Source organism: Lolium perenne, chromosome 7 (assembly GCF_019359855.2).
Source record: "Lolium perenne isolate Kyuss_39 chromosome 7, Kyuss_2.0, whole genome shotgun sequence".
Lineage (NCBI taxonomy): Eukaryota > Viridiplantae > Streptophyta > Magnoliopsida > Poales > Poaceae > Lolium > Lolium perenne.
The window spans coordinates 307,687,688-307,707,203 of record NC_067250.2 but is presented as its reverse complement, the minus strand read 5'-3'; positions in this window follow the sequence as shown (position 1 = coordinate 307,707,203).

The following is a 19,516-nucleotide window of genomic DNA, read 5'->3' as shown; positions in this document are numbered from 1 at the left end:
ATGATAGAGGGTTGGCTTAATTAATTACGATTTGAAGTACTTCTTCCAATATTATAATTGAGAAGCGAACTCTGACAAAATCAAAATATACAACATGCAGTTACACGGACATGGAGAATTTTCATATAGGAGAAAAAATAAGATCAGCACACGAGGCATATTTGCAAAACAACCTTGAATCGGCGTTGTAGAAATTACAGTGAAAAGGATTTTTTTAATCATGAAAAAAATCTCAATAACTAACTCATCCAAATTATTTGGCGTAAAGTCAACCAAAACATATAAACTGATATTATCTAAACCTAAATTCTCATAGTAATTTGTTGTCATATGAAGCTACCACTGAGGTAAAAAAAACTTCAATACTTTATTTGCCTCATAGATATCATCTACCAAATGATCTAGTTTAATAATCTACATCACCACAATTAACCACTTGGCATATTGCCTAATAATCGTATGTATGTAGTCCAAAGCCTGCGACAACTTTACATTTAAAACATCAAATTCAGTATGTATCATGATCAAATAAATTACTGCGATCGGAAATCTTCATACCTGAAGAGCTAGGGAAGTATCGAAGATCACAATGTCCAGGATTTCCAGTTCCCGGAACAAGTATGACATCTACAGATCACGTTATGACAACAAGATCAGAAACGAAGTAGAAAAAATAGAATAGTAGTCATCAAAGCTCATCTTACTTTTCACTCAAGCAGGGCTACACCGCTGTTTTTGGAAAAGCCATCCATCTTCGTGAGTAGCTGGTTGCTTGCACAAGTTTACAAATCGGCTTGAAAATTCTTGGTCGATTTTCCAAGCGACAATTATCGGGGGCACATCTACCAATAAAGGATATGAAGGCAATACAGCAGAAAACTGAATTTGCTTCTCCTGAAAATTATTACCTCAATTAATTTTAACAGGGCTCATTCTTTAGTTCAGCTAGATATCTAGAGTCTCCTTTTATAATTTCTTTAGTTCAGCTAGATATCTAGAGTCTCCTTTTATAATTTCTTTAGTTCAGCTAGATATCTAGAGTCTCCTTTTATGATGGCGAGGATTTCATAATTAATCAACCACAAGCTTGAATATAAGGGGGAAAACATTACCTGGAACTTCCGAGAAAAACCAAAGTTAAAAGTACCATGACACAAGGGATACTACAAGCACTAACTCATGATCCAAACCAATACTTACTGTCAATTTCTCTAGAGTTTTCAGAGTGTAACTTAGTGCTCAATAAATTTCAGAGTCAGTTCTGAGAATTTCGATAATTAGAACTCTTTGACCAGATATCATTAAAAGCAAAACTACAATAAGTGTAAAGTATTCCCGACCAGGAAGTTTACAACATAGAACCATAATTGATTGCTGGAGCATGAAAAAATAAACACATGCGATTCAAGTTCCTTTGACCAACAACGTTATTGCAGCTGGAAGCTTCAGGAACAATGTGTGCCCTCACAGGTCACAATAAACCATGCAGTTCATAATAAATCAAAATACTGAGAAATCTTTGAAGTGATCAGTTAAATAAAAATGAGTAAATTATTTATACTTTTGTAGGTACAAAGAAATACATAAAGAGAAATACAATACTTTGGGGGGAACCTGTACCTTTCCAACTCCGGACTACAAACGGCATGTAATCAGTCTGATAGTACCAAAAAGTGGCACATACAAAATGGTGTCCTAAAATAGGAAAAGAGAAATGCAGAATTGGGTATGAGGTGTAACTCATATGTAATGAATAGTCATCGATAAGTCCGCACATGGTTAAAAACCGAAATATGGATCAGAGAAGCTTGTAGTTTAACCCTGTCTAGCATGAAGTAAATATTATTCAGTATCAACTGAGCGTATGCACGCCAATGATTCATCCAATACAAAGGAAATTCTTTTTAAGATTGTCATGTGGAAGTTTAGAGAAGACTAATGCAAGCTTAGCCCCGCTACATCAAGGTACAATTTTGTGAAAAAGTCAATTGTACAAATTTATGGAAATACTTGCAAACTAACATTGGTCCTAACCCATATTCTAAAGCAATGCATTGGCTTATACTCTATATATGAAAGAAAGAATATTTTCAGTAATCATTCCGAAGACGTGGCATGGTATCACCAAATATGCATCCACAATGATTCTTAGCCTGTGCTGAATCATTAAATAGATTGCAGCCGGAAGATTGCGATAGATTGCAGTAGTATGATTGTGAGAAAATTTGCTACTTTTGCAATTTATTATTAACTCCAGTGATAATTATTACCTCTAAAAAGCTCTTTATTGCCTATTTTATGGTGTATAACTCTATACCCAGCTCCAATCTGTGGAACAAGCTCATCCTCGATCTGCATTACGGAAGTGAGAAAGACAAAGCAGATTACCAAACCAATCAACTAACGGGTTACTACAAAAACTCTGGAAATGGGGGGGCATGGAAACAAGTGGATTATTGACGTATGTAGCGTGGATAGGAATTTGGCGATTCATGAGGTTGAGAGGGCGATCAATGAGTGAAAACTTCTCTCTGAAGCTTCTACAACACTTCCGGCTGAGTCCATGTTTGTTGCGTTGTCGGTGACGGGCGTTCGCAGGAGGCCAACATGCATTGGATCAGTGCCAAGGACAGCAGTATCCTCAGCATCGTTGCCAAAATTCTGCGCGATCGCCTGTCAGAAAAGGAAGGGCAGCCGACAATGTCGCCACCGAGAGAAAGGAAGAGCTCACGGGCGTTTACAGTAACTGACCTGGCTGAACGCATCAACGTGGCTGAACGTGGAGGAGCAGTGCGGAGGCCGCAGTCCGACTTGGCGCCGCTGCTGCAGGCTTACAGCATGAAGGTTGCGGAGGTGGCTATCTGACTTGGGAGAGAAGAGAGCCATCGATAGAGGATCTATGGTAATTGATCTGGGAAAACAAGCCTACCGTAGGTTTCCAAGTTAGTGAACGTTGGTTGAAGTGATAATTGCTGAGGCGATTGGGAATGTTAATTCCCTGCGATTGATTTCCAAGTTTGCTAAAAACATCGTAGGTTGATTGGAAAGACACGAGAGCTTTCCTTGATTTACGTAAGGTAAATTTATATTGATTGATTGATTTCAAATTTTTTTCAGAAAAGATAGCTGCGATATATTAATTCACCGAAACATCGGAGTCCAAACCACTTACAATAACAGCCGGTGGAACCCCTAGCCAAGTCCTAGACAGTTTATTATCGCAGCCCTCCTTAGCTAACACATGAGCAACCTCATTTGCCCTACGACGAACAGCCCGCACCGTGAGCTCAGCAAACTCAACCATGAGTTCCTTCACCTCCTCCACTAGAGGACCATGGAGTGATCTATCCTTGTCCTTCTGCCGTAGTTTCGATGCCACCAACGTGCTGTCCGTTTCAAGCATAGCCCTTGTCACCTGCAATTCCTTCGCCAGGAGAAGTCCTCTTCGACATCCCAGAAGTTCAGCCATCTCAGCATCTGCAACATGGGTGAAAAAATGGCATGCCCCCGCTAGGAAGCCACCATGGTGATCACGGACGACCACAACCCCCCCCCCCCCCCCTGTTGCCTTCAGCTTGACGAAAAGCTCCATCAGTGTTGATCTTACACCACCCGCGGTGTCCACTTTTCCTCTCCTCTTGCCGTTATTGCATGTGACCCAGAGTAGAGGCTACGCCATTCCTCTATCCCAACCATTGTTTTTCCTACTACCGCAGTTGGAACTTGGATTTTGCTAGACTCCCGAGCATCATTCCGAGCCAGCCATAGGTTATAAACCAGAGTGAAGAAAAACTCAACCTGGTCCTTTTGCTCTTTTCCAATCCAATCCAGCAACCAGCCTTTTAGTTCCGCATGACATGCTAATTTTTTTGGCGGGCCTTCAAACCTTAAGCCTGTTCTCCCTCTCAGCAATTCCCATGCTTCCGCTGAATGAGGACAAGACCAGAACCGGTGGATCAAACTCTCTGTTCTGCCGCACACGAGACAGACAACGCCGTCTTTGATTTTCCTATGACTGAGTTCGGATCCAACCGCAAGTCCATTCTCCACCAAGCGCCACATGTGGACCTTGATCTTACCAGGCACATTGACAGCCCACAAAGCTAACCAACCTTTGTGATCATTAAAGGAACGCGAAGACTCCACTGTCCCCTTAACCGCACATTTTCTCTCCATCGCCAAATGGTACGCAGATTTAACCGAGAAGATCCCGTTTTTTGTAAAGTTCCAAGCATAGAAATCTTGAGTACCCGGCCTACCAATTGGTATCTGCAAGATGTCCATGACATCCACTTCAAAGAAAAACTTTCGTACCATCTCTTCATTCCATGTACCCTGCACATGGTTTATAAATTCATGTAGTTCTTCAGGGCACCCTGGTTCTCGTCGTCCCAGTGGACGTTGAGACCCCCTCCTCGGAATCCAATTGTCATCACTGACTCTGACCGACCGCCCATCCCCAATGCGCCAGATAAGACCTGCCTTGAGAAGGTCTCGGCCATGAATAATACTTCTCCAAGTATATGAGGCCCTCTTAGGACATCTTGCTGTCAAGAAGTCCCCGTTTTTGAAGTAGCGAGATTTCAACACTCTGGCGCATAACGAATCTGGGTAAGTGATCATCCTCCACCCTTGTTTGGCCAGAAAAGCCTGATTAAAGCATTCATAATCTCTGAATCCCATTCCCCCCTTCTGCTTGCTCTTGCTCATGCGGTCCCATCCGACCCAATGAACTTTTTTGTGCCCATCAGTGTCACCCCCCCAGAAATTTGAGGCGATAGAGTTGTTATCGCCAGATTTTAACCAAGTCGGGAGATGGGCCGGGATTGAGATAGGCTTAGAGGATATACACGTAAAATATTTCTGAATCGGCCTTGTACGAGAATTTGGGCTAGATTGCCCGTGTATCTGTACATTATGGTAGGTTTAGAATTAAGAGATAGAGTTTAGCTCGTACACGGTTAGGTTTATTCCTAAGATAGAAAGTCCACGGACTATAAATATGTACCTAGGGTTATTGAGAAAGGAGGACGATCACGTTCACAACAAACCAATCTAGGCGCATCGCCACCCCTTGTTTCGAGGGTTTCTTCCGGGTAAGCGCCATGCTGCCCAGATCGCATCTAGCGATCTGAGCAGCATCCTGTTTATTCGTTGTTTGTGTTGCTCGTACTGAAGCCTTGTTGATGGCGAGTAACACCATTATCATGGATGTGTTAGGGCTAGCATCGATACTTCTCTAGTATATTTGCTTAGTTATGTTGCCCCTGGATATCTAGCTGCCTTTGCACCTATCTTAGTTGTAAGGCAAACGGGTTGAATGATCCAGTAGTGCATAAGGTACGTTTTGCTGATCCTGGAGAGGATGTTCCGGGAATCAACTCTATGTTGGTTTTTAGGCCTTTGCTAGGGCTGGTTTTCTGTTATCTTTTGTATCTGTCAGGCTCAACTACGTGTAGGACATTCCGGTTATGTGGTGAAAACCCTAGATCGTCGTAGATCGTTTTGGCTTAGTATTGATCAAGCAGGACCACCATGTTATCGTAGATCCAATACGAATCATGGGTGGATCGGCTCCTTGAGCCGATTCACAGGATAACCTGAGAGCCGATCGAGGCTCGAATTTAATGTTTACGTGTCTGCCATGCAGGAAGTTAATCGAAGCAATCCATCACCTTCCTGACCAGGTATAGGTCAGGTGGCACGCCCTCGCACCAGCTAGGACGTGTGCCGGAGTTTTGCGGGCCGTCGCCTGAGGGACCAGGGCCCACCAGCAGTTCTGGGAGCCTCCCGGCTCTTCGTGTTGCTCGTCGCTGCTCGCCGGTGGGTTTTGGCAGGCAACACATTCTGGCACGCCCGGTGGGACAACATCTACAGCAACTGCGTCAACATCAACAGCAACTGCGTTAGCATCTGCAGCTGAGATGGCGGAAGCACCAGTCACATACGAAGCACTGTCTGAGGAGCACAAGAAGAAGTATGATGAGCTTAAAGCTCTCTTCGAAGCCGATCTTATCGGCTCTTTCGAGAGGACCCGCACACATGGCATTAGGTGGAAGGGGTTCTCACCCGAAGGCGCCCTCGATGAGGTAGATCTGTCTCTCCCTTCGGAGGAACGCACCAGAGCTCTGCGCCAGGAAGTTAATTACATGGTGGCTCATTCTTTACACCGTCATTCTGAGAGCTTGGTGAACGCTTTCGAGCGCGTTGCGGTTCGTGTGGTTCAGGAAATCATGAAGCATCAGTACTCTCCGTCAGGACCTGCCCTAGGGACTCACCAGGGAGAAATACCGTTCCAGACTAGACCGCAGCTGCCATTCTCGCTTGCAGCTCTAGAGCCGCCGGGTTCACCGGCATACGTCGTCTACAAGATTGGAGGCGATCCTAGTGATTACCAGTTCCTGCATGAACCGCCTAAAGAAATCCCGCATGGATACGTGTGCACGTACGTGCCGGACTACAATAACTTGGCGCGCACGAACCAGATTGCAGCAGGAGGGATTTCTGGAGTAGCAGGAGGGATTTCTGGAGTCATGAAAGCTCAGCCCCTGCAGCTCATACAGTGGATCAAATCAGTACAATCTTGAGAGACCAATTCGGCATAGTGCCAAAGAGGAGAACAATCGGCTATTCCAAGCCGTACCCCAACGAATATGATTTGATTCAACTGCCACCCAAGTATCGGCTCACTGAGTTCTCAAAGTTCAATGGATCAGAAGGATCTAGTTCAATTGAGCATGTGAGCCGATATTTGGCACAGTTGGGCATGATTTCAGCATCAGACCCGTTACGTGTGAGGTTTTTTGCGCAATCTCTCACAGGACCAGCTTTTGGGTGGTACACCTCGTTGCCACCAGATTCAGTCCGAACATGGAAGCAGCTGGAAGAGTAGTTTCACATGCAATATCACTCAGAAGCTACCGAGGCTGGCATTGCCGATCTGGCGCAAGTACGACAGAAGCGTGGAGAAACGGTGTCGGAGTACATTCAGCGTTTCAGGACTGTCAGGAACCGATGTTATTCGGCTCGTGTGAATGAGAAAGAAGCAGTCGATCTGGCCGTGCTGGGCCTCGCAGTGCCGATCAAGGATCTGGCTTTCCAAGCAGAATACACTTCACTGGCGCATATGGCTCAGAAACTATCGTTGTATGAGTAGCGCCACCCAGAACTGTACCAAGACAAGTTCAAACGCCCGATAAGCCTGGTTGAGATAGAAGAAGTTGAAGACTCTGCAGGAGACCAGGAAGTAGCTGTGGCTGAATGGGCTCGGGGGCAAACCCCGTGTCCTGCAAATGGGTGAAACCACAAGGGCCTGCAAAAGGGTTTGATTTCGATGTAAGCAAAGCTGAGCAAATATTCGATTTACTGCTCAAGGAGAAACAGCTGAAGTTACCCGAAGGCCATAAAATCCCTACGGTGCAAGAGATGAGCGGAAGACCATACTGCAAATGGCATCACTCGTTCACCCATACCACCAATGACTGCAAAGAGTTGCGTCGGCAGATCCAACTGGCGATAGAACAAGGCTGTCTGATCTTTGGACAGTTTGCCATGAAAGTGGACACGCAACCGTTTCTTGGCGTCAACATGGTGGAACTCAGTCACTCCACGAGGTGTCAGCCAGATTTCTCGTTCGATATTAACATGGCAGGGCCTGTATACCACCCTGGCAGGGATAAAGAAGAGAGCAGTCGTTCTCGTGGCAAGGAAAAGGAGGAGGCCGGCCCACGCGACCGGCCCCGATACGATGATAGACGGTACGTCACCGAGGAACAAGTGAGAAACGTGCGGTATCAACGACCACTCTCCGAGCATCTCCTCAACAAATATGAGCGCCAGTACGACCGACGCCGGCGGTACGAAATGGATGACGGAAGATATCGTCGGTCTGACGTAGACAACAGAAAACATCGTCAGTATGATAGAGACGACGAAGGATATGAGCGCCGCGCTAAGGGAAAGTCAAGAGAGCATGAAGACATGGACAGACACTGGGATTGTCCTTTCTTTAAGCACTGCTGGGATTCAGGAATGAACCGATTGCCTACAATCGACAACTGCCCGGAGTGTAGACAGAAGAAGGAGGACACAGGTGACGTGTCAGTGTTCAAACGTCTAGGGCCTCTCCCATCGCAGAGCAGGCGAGCTGAGTCATCTAGGGTGGAAGATCTCGAGGAATCAGGAGATGAAGAAGAAGAATAAGAAGAAGAAGAAGAAGAAGAAGAAGAAGAAGAAGAAGAAGAAGAAGATAGATACCACCGGCCAAGGTGGTGCCCTGATGGACTCAGTCACTCCCAAAAGCGTAGGGTGCAGCGGCTATGTAGCTTGGAGGAAGCCGAGAGGCAATACCTGCACACGTTGAGGAAAGCGCGACCCGATTTGGCCGTGAAAATTCAGCAAACTTTGGACGAAGAGAGTCGTCCACAGAAGAAAGAATGGCGCCCTAAACAAATGAAAGCTGATGAGAAGGCATCGGCTGGCACAAATATGGTATTCATACTTCCGTCGGAGTTTTGTGCTCCAAGAAATGAAGAAGCGCTGGTAGCACAGCTTGACTGCGGCCCACGGCCAGTTATCTTTGAAAAGCCGCAAGAGAAGAGCTACAAACATTTGAAGGCCCTATACCTGAAAGGTTATATCAATGGGCAGCCTGTCAGTAAGATGCTGGTTGACACGGGAGCGGTAGTCAATATAATGCCGTACTCCATGCTACGGCGTTTGGGACGCTCTAAAGAAGATCTGATCAAAACCAACGTCACACTAAGCGACTTCAACGGCCAAGCATCAGAAACGCAAGGCGTTCTGAACGTGGATCTAACCGTCGGCCGAAAAACCATCCCTACATCATTCTTCATCGTAGACAACAAAAGCACCTATGCTGTCCTGCTAGGGAGGGATTGGACTCACGCTAACTGTTGCATTCCATCCACAATGCACCAATGCCTGATACAGTGGGATGGAGATGAAGTGGAGATCGTTCATGCAGATGACTCGATTGAGATCTCAATAGCTGGCATGAATATTTGGGACGCGGAAGACCAAGGGCCGCTCTCTGGAGTCAGTTTGGACGGCTGTGAGCGCATCGAAGCTACAAAAAACGGGGTGAGGCTGGTCTTATCCACCGGCCTGACAGAGTAGCAGGTGCAAAGTCAATCGACGTACGTGGCAAGGCCGATCCCTGCGATCGGCCCCAAAAAATAAAAAGCAATGATACCACCTCAAGCATGTCACGTAGTTATAGTAGGGGGATTCCCTCCCGTAATAGCGCACAAATAGGGTGTAAACCTTCATTGAGCAATGCAATCAAAAAGGGGGGCCGATTCCAGCAATCAGCCCACATTATACTTACCATACATTTTGCCTGTGTTCAGCATCGACCTAGCAGGCGACGGCAAGCTAGGGTATGGGTTTACATCGGCTGATGAGCTAGAAGAAATTGACATTGGTCCTGGGGATAAGCCACGACCAACTTTTATCAGCAAAAAGTTAGATCCGCATCTGAGGGGACTGATGATAGCTCTGTTGAAAGAATACCTAGATTGCTTTGCATGGGATTACACAGAGATGCCTGGGTTAGACATGAGCATCATTGAGCATCGGCTCCCTCTCAAGAAAGGATTTCGGCCGTTCCAGCAGCGAGCACGACAGATGAAGGCCGACATTTTAGAAGAAGTCAAGAAAGAGATCGAGAAAATGTTGACCGCCGGGTTCATCAGGCCATGCAGGTATGCTGAGTGGATTTCCAGTATCGTACCTGTGCAGAAAAAGGACGGCCGATGGCGCGTCGCCATAGATTTTCGAGATCTCAATAGAGCCACCCCAAAGGATTAATATCCCATGCCGGTAGCGGAGACATTGATCAATGCAGCTGCTGGTCACAAGGTTTTAAGTTTCATGGATGGCAATGCCGGCTACAACCAAATTTTTATGGCTCCAGAAGATATACACAAGACTGCATTCAGAGTGCCAGGTTCGGTTGGCTTGTTTGAATATGTAGTCATGACATTTGGACTGAAAAATGCCAGCGCAACATACCAAAGAGCCATGAATTACATCTTTCACGACCTGATCGGCAAGTTGGTGGAGATATACATCGATGACGTGGTAGTCAAGTCTGTTTCACTAGAAGGACATTTGGAGGACTTGCGACGCATCCTGGACCGAACTAGAAAATTCGGACTAAGAATGAATCCAAAGAAGTGTGCTTTTGGTGTAACGGCCGGAAAATTCTTGGGTTTCTTGGTTCATGAACGCGGAATTGAGATCGGCTTGAAAAGTCAGGAGGCAGTGCGAACAATGCAGCCACCTACCACGAAGAAGGAAATCCAGTCTCTCATCGGCAAAATCAACTTCGTCAGAAGATTCATCTCCAATCTGTCAGGACGAATCGAGCCGTTCATGGGACTGGTAAAGATTAAATCTGATGATGAGTTTCGCTGGGGGGCAGAACAACAACAAGCGTTTGACGAAATTAAAGAGTATCTAACGAAGCCACCTGTGTTGGTTCCGCCCCAGTAAGACAGACCATTCTATATTTACTTGTCAGTAGCTGACACTTCCATCACCTCAGTGGTGGTGCAAGTTTATGATGGTCTGGAGAGAGTCGCTTTCTACCTCAGCAGAAGGATGTTGGATGCAGAGACGAGGTACCCTGAGATTGAGAAGTTGTGCCTCTGCCTATTTTTTACCTGCACCAAGCTTCGTCACGTCTTGCTGTCAGCAGAAATTGTCATCATATGCAAGTCAGACGTCGTCAAACATATGCTGTCGGCTCCTGTGCTGAAAGGCCAACTCGGTAAGTGGATGTTTGCATTATCGGAGTTTGATCTCCGGTATCAGCCTGCAAAGGCAGTCAAGGGACAAGCGCTGGCCGATCTTATTGCTGAACGGATTAACACTGATATAGCAGCACTGTCGGTACGTGCATGGGCCATGTTTTTCGATGGATCGGTTTGTGACGACGGTTGCGGCATCGGCATTCTACTTGTGTCGCCCCGGGGGGCAACATATTCCTTCTCCATCAGGCTATCTACCCCTTGCACCAACAATGTCGCTGAGTATGAAGCAATACGCAAGGGAATGGAGTTGCTGTTGGAAGCCGGGGCAGAAGCAGTGGAACTTTTTGGAGACTCAAAATTGGTGATTTCCCAACTCACGGAAGAATACAAGTGTGAGAGCGAGTCGCTCTTCCCATTATGGATGCAATGCCGTGAGTTGATGGCACAATTTAGGTACATAAACTTCAATTGGATCCCGAGGTCGCAAAATACCGAGGCAAACGATCTCGCACAGATGGCGTCAGGCTACAAGGACGTAGCAGAAGGAGCCGATGTTCAGGTACAGTTCCTGGAACCGGATGACTGGAGAGCCGATATCTTCAATTACTTGAAAGATCCGGCTCGGGGGGCACCTAAACGGATAAGATACAAGGCCATGAAATATGTCCTTATAGGAGATGATATGTTCTACAGGACTTTGGAAGGGTTACTTCTCAAATGCCTGGGACCAGCCGAGTCGAATCGGCTCTTACACGAGGTACACAAAGGCGCCTGTGGAACTCACCAATCGGCTCATAAGATGAAATGGCTGATCAGGCGATCGGGGTTTTATTGGCCTACCATGCTTGAGGATTGTTTTAAGTACTATAAAGGGTGTCAAGTGTGTCAGAGGTTTGGGAAAATTCAGATGGTACCCGCATCAGCAATGAACCCCATCATCAAGCCTTGGCCATTTCGAGGTTGGGGCATGGATATGATCGGCAAAATCAATCCTCCATCGAGCAAAGGCCACGAGTGGATTTTGGCCATTACAGATTATTTCACTAAATGGGTGGAGGCCGTCCCTATGAAGTCAGTGGCATCGAAAGATGTTATCAATTTCGTTAAAGAACATGTCATTCATAGATTCGGGATCCCCCAGACTATCACGACCGATGGAGGTTCGGTCTTCATTTCTAAAGAGTTCAGAAAGTTCTGCGACGACATGGGAATTAAGTTGATCCGATCGTCTCCATACTATGCTCAAGCAAATGGGCAAGCTGAAGCGTCCAACCAGAGCCTTATCAAGCTGATTAATAGGAAAGTTGACGAGCACCCTAGACGTTGGCATGAGGTATTGTCAGAAGCTTTGTGGGCTTATCGCATGTCATGTCATGGAGCTATAAAAACCTCGCCATACCATCTGGTCTATGGACAAGAAGCCGTATTGCCTTGGGAAATTACGGCTGGATCGAGACGTGTTACGTTTCAGAATGATCTAACAACTGAAGAATATGCAGCCCTGATGAGTGATAGTATTGAGGATCTAACGGAACTCAGACTTTGGTCGCTGGAGAAGATTAAAGAGAAAAAAGCCAAGGTAGCTCGCGCATATAATAAGAAGGTGAGACCAAAGGAGTTCCACGTTGGTGATCTAGTATGGGAAGCTATATTGCCATTAGGAACTAAGGATAAGATGTATGGTAAATGGTCTCCTAATTGGCATGGGCCGTACAGAGTCGACCAAGTTTTAAAGGGTAACGCATACATGCTTGAGGAGCTGAACGATGTGAAATTCCCAGTAGCTGTCAATGGTCAGCACCTCAAGAAATATTTCCCAAGTATGTGGGATGACGAACAGTGAAACATGGGGGCCGATGCATGAAATCGGCCAGTAAAAAAAATAATAATATACATACAAGTACAGCCGATGCACAGACATCGACTTCAGACTAAAAAGCCGATGCACAGCCATCGACTCTAGAGGTACAAGCTCAATTGAGCAATTATCAGATTACATAGACAAGCTCTACTAAAAGAATGCCTCGAAGGCACGGAGGGCGTCCGCACGGACACGATCCACTTCGGCGATCTCGGCTTCATCATCTTCGTCCTTGCCCATCACCAGCTGTTTGTTCATGGCACGTATTTCTGCCAGTTCAGTCTTCAGTTGAGCTTTGAGGCCTTCTGCTTCCTCTTGGGAGCGGGCAATAAGAGCTTCCTTATCTTGGATAAGCTGTTTGGTTACCCGGACCCTCTCTTCAAGATCCTCCAGTTCCTTGCGCAAGGTCTCGAGTTCGGCGCTGTTGACAGAGGTGTCAGTTTTGGCGTCCAAGGCCGCCTTTTTCTCATTGAGCCGCTGACATTTGTCTGCAATATCGGCTTTCAACGGAAGTTGGGTGTGGCGTAGGTCGATTCTCTAACGAGCCAGCTTCACCCTTGACCTGTAGGCAGACAGAGTCACAACTGGCCAGAGTTTCACCTACAACGTTACCGGGAGGTGGAACTGGATTTCTTCAAGAATGCTCTTCACTTCCTCGGGATCTTCGACTAACGTTTCAATCGAGGAGGAGAGCAGGGCTTTGAGACGCTGGAATTGACCATGGATAGCGTTGTGTCCTGGTTCATCGCATGCCGTAGAAGGAGCTGGTTCGATGGATTCAGGATCGAACGATAGCAAGCCCGAGAGGTCACAACCCTGACAAACAACAAAGAGCAACGTCAGTATGCAGCAAAAGGGGAGGACAGGCCAAACAAAGGGAGTATACATCTCCTAAGACCAGGGGGACAGCCGACGATGAAGCAATCGGTTCTTGTGTTTCTGCTGTGGGCTTGGCCAAGTTGGCAACCTTGTCAGCAATACCCTTAGAGGTGGCTAGATCCAGGTTGGCGGAGGGCATCAGTACCTCCTCGACTTCCCCACTAGAGGTTGATACGTCTCCAACGTATCCATAATTTCTGATGTTCCATGCTTGTTTTATGACAGTACTTACATGTTTTGCTTGCACTTTATGATGATTTCATGCGTTTTCCGGAACTAACCTATTAACAAGATGCCACAGTGCCAGTTCCTGTTTTCTGCTGTTTTTGGTTCCAGAAAGGCTGTTCGGGCAATAATCTCGGAATTCGACGAAACGAAGACCCAACATCCTATTTTTCCCGGAAGCATCCAGAACACCGAAGGAAAGTCGGAGGAGAGCCAGGGGGCCACCACACATGTGGGCCGCGCGGGCTACACCCTGGTCGCGCCGGCCTGGTGTGGGGCCACCCTGTCGCCCCTCCTGCGCCGCCTCTTCGCCTATATAAGCCCTTTCGACCTAAAAACTCGATACCAATTGACGAAACTCCAGAAAGACTCCAGGGGCGCCGCCGCCATCGCAAAACTCCAATTCGGGGGACAGAAGTCTCTGTTCCGGCACCCTGCCGGGACGGGGAAGTGCCCCCGGAAGCCATCTCCATCAACGCCACCGCCTCCATCATGCTCCGTGAGTAGTTCCCCCATGGACTACGGGTTCTAGCAGTAGCTAGTTGGTATTCTCTCCTCCATGTACTTCAATACAATGATCTCATGAGCTGCCTTACATGATTGAGATTCATCTGATGTAATCGGTGTTGTGTTTGTTGGGATCCGATGGATGATACATTATGATTAGTCTATCTATAAAGTTTGTGAAGTTATTGTTGCTGCAATCTTGTTATGCCTAATGCTTGTCACTAGGGCCCGAGTGGCATGATCTTAGATTTAAGCTCTATATGTATTGCTTAGATTGTATCTACAAGTTGTATGCACATGTCGCTGTCCAGAACCAAAGGCCCCGAAGTGACAAAAATTGGGACAACCGGAGGGGATGGCGGTGATGTGAGGATCACATGTTTTCACAGAGTGTTAATGCTTTGCTCCGGTACTTTATTAAAAGGAGTACCTTAATATCCAGTAGATTCCCTTGAGGCCCGGCTGCCACCGGCTGGTAGGACAAAAGATGTTGTGCAAGTTTCTCATTGCGAGCACGTACGACTATATATGGAAAACATGCCTACATGATTAATGAATTGATGTTCTTTCTTAATGCTTTATCAATCCTATCAATTGCCCAACTGTAATTTGTTCACCCAACACTTGTTACTTGTTATTGGAGAGTTACCACTAGTGTAGATCGCTGGGAACCCCGGTCCATCTCTCATCATCATATACTCGTTCTATATGTCATTGGAAGTAGTATCAACTATTTTCTGGTGTCATCGCCTCTGTGTTATTGCTACTGCTGCTGTGTTACTATTACTATTGCTCTCATATTACTGCTGCTTTCACATCACCCCTGTTACTAGTGCTTTTCCAGGTGCAGCTGAATTGACAACTCAGTTGTTAAGGCTTATAAGTATTCTTTACCTCCCCTTGTGTCGAATCAATAAATTTGGGTTTTACTTCCCTCGAAGACTGCCGCGATCCCCTATACTTGTGGGTTATCAAGACCATTTTCTGGCGCCGTTGCCGGGGAGGCATAGCTCTACTCATAAGTTCACCTGGGGAGTACACTCTACCTCTCTCTCTGTTTTTGTTATATTTTATTTTGTTTTGCTTAGTTTACTTTTTTTTTTTAGTTTATTTGTGCTTAGTTTATTTCTGCCTAGTATTACTTTGCTTAGTTTACTTTTGCTTAGTTTCTTTTTGTCTTGTTTTATTTTATACCCAAAAATCCATAAAAAATTGAAAAACCTAAAAATTAAAAACTGCTGTTATGGGAGAACCCACAACCTATTTGGAGCTTATTGAAATATATAATAATTATAGAGAATCAAAAACTGGTAAAGTAATGAGTACTGTGATAGAAAAATTGAACGCAATTGCTAAAATCTTGCTTAAACGCCATGATATAAACTGTTGCTCTCAACAGGACACTAAACATCTTAAATTTCAATGTGGCTTTAGTGAGGAATTTTTAATTAAGAACTATAATCGTAATAGCTATATCATTTTGGGTTCGAAGAGGTAGAACAATTTGTCATATTTATGGGAGCCTCTGAGATAGAATCCTTCATGGTTGAGAATTATGAAACTTGTGTTGTTTGTAAGGACCTTAAAGATTATGTCTCTTCTATCCTTAATTTTTGCAACGAAAGTTACACTGATAATCCTTATATCATTGATTATAAAGAGAGACTCATTAATGCACAAGAATGCACTCACAATTTGCAGGAACCTGTGGAAGAAGAAATTGATGAACCTGAAAGCTCATTGGATGAAAAAGAGGAGGAAATTGATGAACCTGAAAGCTCATTGGATGAAAAAGAAGAGGAGAGTGATGAACAAAAGGAGGAAGAATGGATTAGCTACCCATGCCAACCTTCTAATGAGAGTAACTCTTTAGCTCTTACACTATTTGATTGTCCTCCATGCTTACTGAAAGAGGTTGAATGTTATGTTCCTGTGGATTCTCTTGAAATAGTACCTATGAGTAAAACTTGTGAGAATAATTATGCTACTGTTATTTATGATAATCCATGCTACTTTGATAAATCTTATGATAATGCTTTGTTTGTGCCTGATGTCGAAATGCATGGTACTAAAGAGTTTTGCGTAGCAAATGTTTATGATAAAGCTCTAGATGATGGTCCTATGTTACTTGATAATATTAATTGTACTACTAATGAAAATGGGATTGGAGAGTTCTTGACTTTATCTATGAGTCCCATATCTCTTGAGATTGATCAATCATCATGTTATATTATTGATAAAAGTGGGTTTGAAAGTTTTAATCGCACTATTTTTGAGCTTGATAAAAATTATGTGTTTATGGATCATGAGAAACGTGCTGCATGTGATAGTTATATTGTTGAGTTTGTTCATGAAGCTACTGAAAATTATTATGAGAGAGGAAAATATGGTTGTAGAAATTTGCATGGTACTAAAACACCTCTCTATGTGCTTAAAATTTTGAAGTTACTCTTGTTTTACCTTCTTATGCTTGTCACTTTGTTCTTCATGATTTTATTTGTGTACAAGATTCCTATGCATAGGAAGCATGTTAGACTTAAATGTGTTTTGAATGTGCCTCTTGATGCTCTCTTTTGCTTCAAATACTATTTCTTGCGAGTGCATCATTTAAACTGCTGAGCCCATCTTAATGGCTATAAAGAAAGAACTTCTTGGGAGATAACCCATGTGTTTATTTTGCTACTGTTTTGTTGTGTCTTGGAAGTTGTTACTACTGTAGCAACATCTCCTTATCTTTATTTTATTGCATTGTTGTGCCAAGTGAAGTCTGTAATAGAAGGTTGATACTAGATTTGGATTTCTGCGCAGAAACAGATTTCTATCTGTCACGAATCTGGGCTGTTTTCTCTGTAGGTAACTCAGAAAAATCTGCCAATTTACGTGCGTGTTTCTCAGATATGTACGCAACTTTCATTAGTTTTGAGTTTTCTGATTTGAGCAACGGAAGTACCTCTTTAAAATTCGTCTTTACTGGCTGTTCTGTTTTGGCAGATTCTGTCTCTGTTTTTTGCATTGTCTCTTGTGGACTTTAAGCAAGGCTTTCTAGACGTGGAGAGCTGTAGCTAATGTTTTATTGAGTTCTTGCAATGTGTCACTACAGGACCAAGGTGGATTCAAATTTTTTTGAGTACTAACCCCTCTAATGAAGTTTATGAGAAGTTTGGTGTGAAGGAAGTTTTCAAGGGTCAAGAGAGGAGGATGATATATGATCAAGAAGAGTGAAAAGTCTAAGCTTGGGGATGCCCCCGTGGTTCATCCCTGCATATTTCAAGAAGACTCAAGCGTCTAAGCTTGGGGATGCCCAAGGCATCCCCTTCTTCATCAACTTATCAGTTCACTTCTATTGAAACTATATTTTTATTCGGTCACATCATATGTGCTTTACTTGGAGCGTCTGTGTGCTTTTATTTTTGTTTGTGTGTGAATAAATTCGGATCCTAGCAATCCTTGTGTGGGAGAGATACATGCTCCGCTTTTTCATATGAACACTTGTTCTTCGTTTTACTTTTAATGTTCAATGATAAAAGTTGGAAGCTACAATACTTATGGTTATTTGGTTGGAAATAGAAAATGCCTCATATTGTCTTGAATAACTTGATACTTGGCAATTGTTTTGAGCTCTCGAGTAGATCATGATTAAGTTCTTGCATCATGTAGTTTGAGCCTATTAGTGGAGAACTACCGTAGAGCTTGTTAAAATTGGTTTGCATGATTGGTCTCTCTTAAGGTCTAGATATTTTCTGGTAAAAGTGTTTGAGCAACAAGGAAGACAGTGTAGAGTATTGTAATGCTTGCAATATGTTCTTATGTAAGTTTTGCTGTACCGGTTCATACTTGTGTTTGCTTCAAATAGCCTTGCTAGCCTAAGCCTTGTATCGAGAGGGAATACTTCTCATGCATCCAAAATCCTTGAACCAACCACTATGCCATTTGTGTCCACCATACCTACCTACTACATGGTATTTCTCCGCCATTCCAAAGTAAATTGCTTGAGTGCTACCTTTAAACAATTTAAAATTTATTACCTCTGATTTGTGTCAATGTTTTATTGCTCATGAGGAAGTATGTGGTGTTTATCTTTCAATCTTGTTGGGCAACTTTCACCAATGGACTAGTGGCTTCATCCGCTTATCCAATAATTTTGCAAAAAGAGCTGGTAATGGGATTCCCAGTCCCAAATTAATTAACCAAAATAGACACTCCTCCATGGTATGTGATTGTTGGACGGCACCCAAAGGATTCGGTTAGCCATGGCTTGAGAAAGCAAAGGTGGGGAGGAGTGTCATCATAATAAAACTAAAATAAAAGGGCACTCCTTCATGGTATGAGATTGTTGGCAGGCACCCGAGGATTTGGTTAGCCATGGTTTGTGAAAGAAAGGTTGGAAGGAGTGCCACCCAAAAATAAAATAAAATGGGAGCCGCTCTTTGAAGGTTTGTCTGGCAAGGGGGTTAGAGTGCCCACTACCATTCGTTGACAACAACAAACACCTCTCAAAACTTTACTTTTATGCTCTCTTTATGTTTTCAAAACCAAAGCTCTAGCACAAATATAGCAATCCCTGCTTCCCTCTGCGAAGGGCCATTCTTTTACTTTTATGTTGAGTCAGTTTACCAACTTCCTTCCATCTTAGAAGCAAACACTTGTGTTAACTGTGCATTGATTCTTACATACTTGCTTATTTGCATTCATCATATTACTTTATGTTGACAATTATCCATGAGATATGCATGTTGAAAGTTGAAAGCAATCGCTGAAACTTATATCTTCCTTTGTGTTGCTTCGATGCCTTTACTTTGAATCTATTGCTTTATGAGTTAAATCTTATGCAAGGCTTTTGATGCTTGTCTTGAAAGTACTCTCCATGAAAAGTTTTGCTATATGTTATCTATTTGTTAGCAACTATAGATCATTGCCTTGAGTCACTTCATTCATTTCATATGCTTTGTAATAGTATGATCAAGGTTATGTAAGTAGCATGTCACTACAGAAATTATTCTTTTTATCGTTTACCTACTCGAGGACGAGTAGGAACTAAGCTTGGGGATGCTGATACGTCTCCAACGTATCCATAATTTCTGATGTTCCATGCTTGTTTTATGACAGTACTTACATGTTTTGCTTGCACTTTATGATGATTTCATGCGTTTTCCGGAACTAACCTATTAACAAGATGCCACAGTGCCAGTTCCTGTTTTCTGCTGTTTTTGGTTCCAGAAAGGCTGTTCGGGCAATATTCTCGGAATTCGACGAAACGAAGACCCAA